Source organism: Leucopleurus acutus, assembly GCF_964270905.1.
Source record: "Leucopleurus acutus genome assembly, chromosome: 3".
NCBI classification, from domain to species: Eukaryota; Metazoa; Chordata; class Mammalia; order Artiodactyla; family Delphinidae; genus Leucopleurus; species Leucopleurus acutus.
In genome coordinates, this window is record NC_139145.1 from 169763230 (window position 1) to 169771858 (window position 8629).

Below are 8629 nucleotides of genomic sequence, written 5' to 3' on the forward strand. Positions count from 1 at the left end.
GAAAAAAGAAAATCATGGGAATCTCTGTGTAAACCAGAATGAGCTAAGCACTTCAATTAAAAGAAAATAAATAAATGGATAAAAATTTAAGTCCCCAATCATGGCAAAATACAAATCCAGTTGAGATAACTTTAAAGTATAATTAGTGCTGTGATTAAAGAACTTAAAGCTTAAATTTATTAATGTGGATATTCTTTCCAGTATTTTATTAATCTGACTGATTAAAGATGAAATTGAAGTACAACCCACTCGGTGATAACATTTTAGGAAAATTCAAATAAAGCCAAGTCATGTCCAGTGAAAAAAATCCACAGAGTGAAGAAACAGTCCTGAATAGGCAAGAAAGCAACACACCTTAGAAGCCCCAGGTTATTGGAAATCGTCTTATTGCCATGGGGATTTTAAAGCCAAGGTATAATAGTTTAGGCACTTGGGAGCAGTGGGAGATCAGAAGGACACACTAAAGTTTGATCAGAAAGTCCAGGTTTAAGACTTACTTAAACTTACTTAAGGTAACTGTTTATTTTTCATGTAGCAAGTTTTAAATTTATAGTAACAATCTGGATGTACAGAAATACAATATCCTTTATTTTTTCCTAAGTGATCATAGCTTGTTCATAAATCTCTTAATTCAGGCTTGGTAACCAAACTGTTTTCACTCACAATACTTCTGACATCAAACGTGCAGGTATTTTCTTATTATGTTGAGGTTCGTTCCTTCTGTACCCAATTTGTTGAGAGTTTTTATCATAAAAAGATGTTGAATTTTGCAAAACTATAAGACATAGATGAAAGAAATTGAGGAAGACACAAATAAATGGAAAGATAGTCCATGTTCATGGATTGGAAAAAAATAACACTATTAAATGTCCTACTATCTATAGTGATCTATAGATTCAGTGAAATTGCTACCAAAATTCCACTGGCACTTTTCACAGAAATTGAAAAAACAATCCTAAAATTTGTATGAAGCCACAAGATATCCCAAATAGCCAAAGCAATCTTGAGAAAGAGGAACAAAACTGGAGACATCACACACCCTGATTTCAAGCTATATTACAAAGCTGCAGTAATCGAAATAGTATGTTACTGGCATAAAAACAGACACACAGATCAATGGAACAGAATCTAGATCCCAGAAATAAACCCACACATACCCAGTCAACTAATCTTTGACAAAGGCACAAAGAACACACAATGGCAAAAGGACAGTCTCTTCAATAAATGGTGTTGGGAAAACTGGATATTCACATGCAAAAGAAACTGGTTCCCTATCTTATACCACTTACAAAAATTAACTCAAAATGAATTAAAAACTTAAATGTAAGACCTGAAATTATAAAACTCCTAGAAGAAAACATAGGATAAAAGATCCTTGACATTGGTTGGCAATGATTTTTTGTTATGAAACCAAAAGCACAGGCAACACAAGCAAAAATAAATAAATGGGACTACATCAAACTAAAAAGCTTCTGCACAGCAAAGGGAATCATCAGCAAAATGAAAAAGCAGCCTATGGAATGGGAGAAAATATTTATAAATAATATATCTGATAAGGGCTTAATAATATCATATATATATATATATATATATATATATATATATATATATAAAAAACATACAACTCAGTAGTAAAAAAAAAAAAAATTGCAAAAGACAACAGACATTTTTCCAAAGAAGACACAAATGGTCAACAGGTACATGGAAAGGTGTTCAATATCACTAACCATCGGGAAATGCAAATCAAAACCACAATAAGCTATCATCTCACACCGGCTAGGATGGCTCTTATCAAAAAGATAAGAGATAATAAGTACTGGTGAGAATGTGGAGAAAAGGGGACACTTGTGCCCTTTTGGTGGGAATGTAAATTGGCATGGCCACTATGGAGGTTCCTCAAAAACTTAAAAATAGAACTACCATATGATTCAGTAATCCCACTTCTTGATATACATCCAAAGGAAATGAAATCAGGATCTCGAAGAGATATCTGCACTCCCATATTTGTTACAGCTTTGCTCACAATAGCCAAGGTATGGAAACAACCTCAGTGTCCGTCGACAGATGAATGCATAAAGACGATGTGGTATATATCGTTACATTAACTAAACAAGGAGGTCGGTAGGCTGAGGTGGCTTTTTTTTTTTAAACACTTAACAATTTTTGTTTATTTATTTTTGGCTGTGTTGGGTCTTCGTTTCTGCGCGAGGGCTTTCTCTAGTTGCGGTGAGCGGGGCCACTCTTCATCGCGGTATGTGGGCCTCTCACTATCGCGGCCTCTCTTGTTGCAGAGCACAGGCTCCAGACGCGCAGGCTCAGTAGTTGTGGCGCACGGGCTTCGTTGCTCCGCGGCATGTGGGATCTTCCTGGACCAGGGCTCGAACCCGTGTCCCCTGCATTGGCAGGCAGATTCGCAACCACTGCGCCACCAGGGAAGCCCTGAGGTGGCTTTAATGCCTTGGCAGCCTATGTAAGCCACCCAAACCTAAGCCTGTAGTGCCTCAAGGTTAAGAAATCAAAACCTAAGGACAGACAGCCAAATCAGAAACAGCCAAATAGGATTTCCCAAATAACGTACCTGCTTAAGCCATGGCCAAGCAAACAATTCCCTTGCTTCGCTTCCTCATCTTCCTCATTAGTCTTTCCCTAGTTTCCACAGGTGGAGCACTCCTGAAAGTTTCCTGTTTGGTGCTGCCTGGTTTGAACTGATTTTTGCTCAAATAAAATCTTAAAATGTTTAATATGCCTCAGTTTATCTGTAACAATATACACAATGGAATATTACTCAGCCGAGAAAGCAATCCTGCCGTTTGCAACATGAATGAACACAGAGGACATTTATGCTAAGCGAAATAAGCCAGAGAATGGCAAATATTGTACAGTCTCACTTATATGTGGAATCCAAAAAGAACAAAGTCAAAGTCATAGAAATAGGAGAATGGTGATTACCCCAGGCTGGAGGCTGGGGAAATGGGGAGATGCCAGTCAAAGGGTACAAGCCTTTGGTTATAAGATGAATAAGATCTGGGGCTTCCCTGGTGGTGCAGTGGTTGAGAGTCCGCCTGCCGATGCAGGGGACACGGGTTCGTGCCCCGGTCCGGGAAGATCCCACATGCCGCGGAACGGCTGGGCCCGTGAGCCATGGCCGCTGAGCCTGCGCATCTGGAGCCTGTGCTCCGCAGCGGGAGAGGCCCCAACGGTGAGAGGCCCGTATACCGCCAAAAAAAAAAAAAAAAAAAAAAAGATGAATAAGATCTGGGAATCTAATGTACAGCATGGTCACCATAGTTAATAATACAGTATTGTATACTTGAAATGTGCTAAGAGAGTAGATCTTAAAAGCATTCTCATCACACACACTCAAATATGATAACTATGTGAGGCAATGAATGTGATAATTAACCTGATGTGGTCATCATTTCACAAAGTATGCATAGATCAAATCATCACGTTGTACATTATAATTCTACACAATTTTATTTGTTAATTATACCTCAATAAAGATGGAAAAATCTTAAACAATTTTTGCTTTGGTGGTTTTCTCTATTATACATTGTTTTTTCTATTTCATTTTCTTTTATCTTTACTACCTCCTTTCATATTCTTGGTAGTTAACGTACTGATCCTTTCCTAACTTCCTAGTATTAAAGCGTAGATCATTGACTTCTGAGCTTTTTTAATTTTATAAGAATTTAGATGCACAAACTTCCCCCAGAGCACTGATTTAGCTGCATACTACAAATTTTGGAGTCTTTTTTCATCTTCATCAAAATATTTTCTTATTTCCTTGTGATTTTTCTTGACTCATAGGTTACTTTGTGTTGCTTATTTTCCAAATATTTTGAGGTTATTCTAGTTTCATTTAGTTATTGACTTTTAGTTTAATTCTCAGAAAACCTACCGTACAGTTCCTATCTCTTTAAAAGTTGGTCTATTCTGGTAAATATTCAATGTAAACTAGAAGACAAGTTCTGTTCTGAAGTTGTTGGTGTTAGTGTCTTATAGACATCAATTAGATCCTATTGTGTTGTTAAAAATCTTTTAAATGCTTACTCTCCTTTGCTTGTTCTTTCTATGGTATAACTTTCCAAATGTGATTTTGGATTTGGCTTTTCCTCCTTTTAGTTCTGACAATTGTTGCTTTATATATTTTGCAGCTTTTTTATTGAGTGCATGCATATTTAGGATTTTCATGTCTTTCTCATCAATCAACTCTAATCACCATGAAAATCTCTTGTGATATTTCTTGCTTTAAGCCTCCTTTGTATATGAATTTAACTACACTTGCTTTTCTTTTGTTTGCATGGTATTCTTTTCCAAACCTTCCAACTTAAAGTCTACCTCTTCTAAATAACATATGGCTTGGTTTGCTTAATAATCTTGCTTTTATTTGGATTGCTAGTACAATTACAGCTAATATAATTACTGAATACTTTTGGTGGGATGTCCTTGGTTTGCCTACAGTGCTCACCTAGATAAACCTAGGATGCATAGATTTATAGGGCTTGGCGTTCCAGAAAGTGTTGCATTAGCTGTGTAATTTTGGGCATATAAAAGAGATATTCCACGACCTAAATAGTCCCTTTTGTGTAAGTGATGCCCTATTTGCAATGTATGCGTTTTATGATAATCTCGGTCTGCAAGGGCCTAATGCAGCAGGAAGATTCTAGGGAGTGGTGGAGGCAGTCCTAGGTTTCTCCCTTCTCCACGTGTCCTGCATTTACCTGCATCCTTGACATTAGTAAAGCTGGAGAAGGTTAAGATTTCTGACTCTCGTGAGTCTGATTTGATGACCGGACCCTTTGTATTATGTCAACTCTCTAAGTGATTTCAACGTTCAATCCTTGCCTCTTTCAGTTCAGTCTCAACCACAACAGCCAGAGTTAAGTCCTGCAGACTGTAAACTATCAATAGATCATGTGATTCCTCTGATCCAATGGCTTTCCAGTCACTAGGAGTAAAACCCAAAATCTACAATGACCTCAAGGCAACACATCATCGGATTTCCCCATTTCTTTTCTCTCCCTCCAACTTACCAGACACCGTCCTACCTCAGGACCTTTGCACGGACTGCCCCCTGTCCTGATATCCACAGCAGCCGGCTGCCTGCTCTCTTCCAGATCTTTCCCTTCTCAGTGAGCCCTTCCCTGACTGCTCTGTCTGGTTGCACGGCCCTTCCAACACCGCATACCAAAGCCCCTTTAGCCTGGTTTGTCCTTCTCCATGACGCTTATCACCTTCTCAGACATCGTAATTGGTATTTATTTATTCATTCATTTATGGCTCTCCTCAAATAGAAATGTAAGCTCTGAGAACAGAGGCATTTTACCTACTTTGTTCACTACTGTATCAACAGTACTTCAGTACCTGGCAAAGTAGGCCCTCAAAATATCTGTGAAATGGATGAAATTTCCCTCCGGGGTGTTCCTTTGGCCACAACCGTGTGTCCAGTTAGCACGTTAGAAGAAACCAGTCCTAAATCTTTTGTCATCTAGTTTTATTTGCTATGCCATTAATCATTTGCATGTGTTTAAAAATTCTTCAATGTGGCCTTTGTGGGCTTTTTATAGTTTTTAATTCTATTAGGATCAGCAAACAATGCCTTATTTCATGCAATCTGTTGAGTTTTCCTTTATGGCCGAGTTCATGGTCAATTTTTAAAATGTTTCAAGTATATCTGAAACCAATATGGGTACCTAGTTTGTTGGATGCAGCATGTACATCATCTACTTTGCTAACTGCAAAGGCCAAATTCTCCGAGTTTTTTATCTGATAGTTTATGACTAAACAGATTAGTATCCCAGTGTTACGGTGCCTGGAATTCTGTCTAGAACACTTCAGATACACAGGTGTGTTAGAGAGTAAGGAATCCTCAGGGTGCAGTTAGCATTATAATGAAGAAAACCTTAATGCAGACAGCTACCCCAAGCTCTTCTATTAATAGATTTCATCACTGATCAACATTATGTTACTGACAATAATGTGTCCAATAGTAGATTCTTAGAAAAACTGAGGTTAGAAAGGGGCTCTTACTGAATACCTAGCGCTATTAAGATATGATGGAGTTTGAACAGATTAACTCAGAGGTACTCTTCACTGCAGTATAAACAAGGTCAAAGACTTTTTCTAGCAAGACCCTTGGGGTAGCGCCTGAGGCATAAAATAGCACTGTGTCCAGCCAAAGGGTTGGAGGGTAGCTCACAATGCTGCTAGGAGAAACAAAACCCTGCTCCTGGAGTAGTCACAACCACCTTGAATAAACTGACACAAGATGTGAAACTTTTTATGCAAGATGTAGCTGGCCCAGCTAGAGAGACAGGGCTGGAACTTCATTAAGCTTACATGACAGGCTGTAAGATGTTTTATGCCTGACTGCTAGTAAACTATTAAATACCTGCATGTGCAGCAGAACCTGGCCTGGGATCTAGTTTCACCATCACTTGCTGGCACACTGTGAGGCAACAGCTGATCAATACGCACCTGAAATTGGGATCTAACAACTAACAGAAATAACCCGGATGTTGTGCATAAATCAGATGGCTCGGGTCAGGTTCTGGGGCCACTACAGACACTCCTCAGTCTGTCTTTAGGGACCTATCAGTTTTGGAGTCACGCATGGACAGACAACAATACGGACAAAACTTCTTTTTATTGGAGTATAGCTGCTTTACAATGTTGTATTAGTTTCTGCTGTACAAGGAAGTGAATCAGCTGTATGTATACATATATCCCCTCCCTCTTGGACCTCCCTCCCATCCTGCCCATCTAGGTCATCACAGAGCACCAAGCTGAGCTCTCTGTTCTATACCGCATGTTCCCACCAGCTATCTGTTTTACACATGGTAGTGTATTTATGTCAAATCTAATTTCCCAATTCATACCACCCTCCCCTTTCCCTGTGTCCACACTTCCGTTCTCTACATCTGCATCCCTATTCCTGCCCTGGAAATAGGTTCGTCTGTACTATTTTTCTAGATTCCACATACATGCGTTAATATACAATATTTGTTTTTCTCTTTCTGACTTGCTTCACTTTGTATGACAGACCCTAGGTCCATCCATATCTCTACAAATGACCCAATTTCATTCCTTTTTATAGCTGAGTAATATTCCACTGTATATATGTACCACATCTTCTTTATCCATTCATCTGTCGATGGACATTTGGGTTGCTTCCATGACCTGGCTATTGTAAACAGTGCTGCAATGAACACTGGTGGGGAGATCTTTTATTGACACACCTCCTAGAGTAATGAAAATATAAACAAATGGGACCTAATGAAACTTAAAAGCTTTTGCATAGCAAAGGAAACCATAAACAAGACGAGAAGACAACCCTCAGAATGGAAGAAAATATCTGCAAATGAAGCAACTGACAAAGAATTAATCTCCAAAATATACAAGCAGCTCATGCAGCTCAATATTAAAAAACAAAAAACCCAATCCAAAAATGGACAGAAGACCTAAAATGGACAGAAGACCGTTTCTCCAAAGAAGACATACAGATGGCAGAACGTGCCCGTCTGTGCCCGTCCCCATGGTCCTGCGCCTCCTTTCCTTCCTGCTGGGTGTCCTAGATCTTCCCCTGAGCCACTGGGCCACGACCTTCAGGTCACTGGGGCAGAACGCCGGAGCCCAGGGGACAGCGGACCGTGTAACACACTTACTTTAATTAGAAGAGTTATGTAACAAGCTATCAGCTAGTTGACAGAGTACAGGGCAAAAAAAAGAAATCACGATGATATATATTCTTATTTATTTAGCTTGTATGTTGTCCATCACTGCCTAAAATAAGGTAAACTTGATTCTTCCTTGTCTAACAATCTTTTTCAGTGCTTACTATAGTAAGAAATAAATATTCAGTAAAACAATAAAGTTTTGTGTAGAAATTAAATATGATGTTAATACCCACTGTTGCAATAGCGTCTGATAATCTTTTTTTGAGACTGTAAAACTGGCATTATCTGACGAGATTTCCAAAGAAGACATACAGATGGCAGAGAAGACATACAGAAGAAATACAGATGGCAGAAGACATGAAAGGATGCTCAACATCACTAATCATTAGAGAAATGCAAATCAAAACTACAATGAGATATCACCTCACACCATTCAGAATGGCCATCATCAAAATATCTACAAACAATAAATGCTGGAGTGGGTGTGGAGAAAGGGAACCCTCTTGCACTGTTGGTGGGAATGTAAATTGATACAGCCACTATGGAGAACAGTATGGAGGTTCCTTAAAAAACTAAAAACAGAACTACCATATGACCCAGCAATCCCACTACTGGGCATATACCCTGAGAAAACCATAATTCAAAAAGATGGACACAAGTTCTTAATTGTCATATATTCTTGTTAGTTATCAATAAGGAATATTGTTCTTTGTCCCCTTTCATGTTTTCACCTTGAGTCTATTTTGGTTGATATATATATAACATATGCATATAATTCTGCTTGCTATGTTTTCTTATGTCTTTTTTTTGGAAATATTTCTATTGTAAAATATATGAGATTAGAGATTATAATAAACAGCCATGAAGCCTTAACAAATCCTAAGATTATATAGTATTTCCTTCAGATCTTCATTTTTCAAAATGACCAGAAACCTGTGACAGGTGAAGAT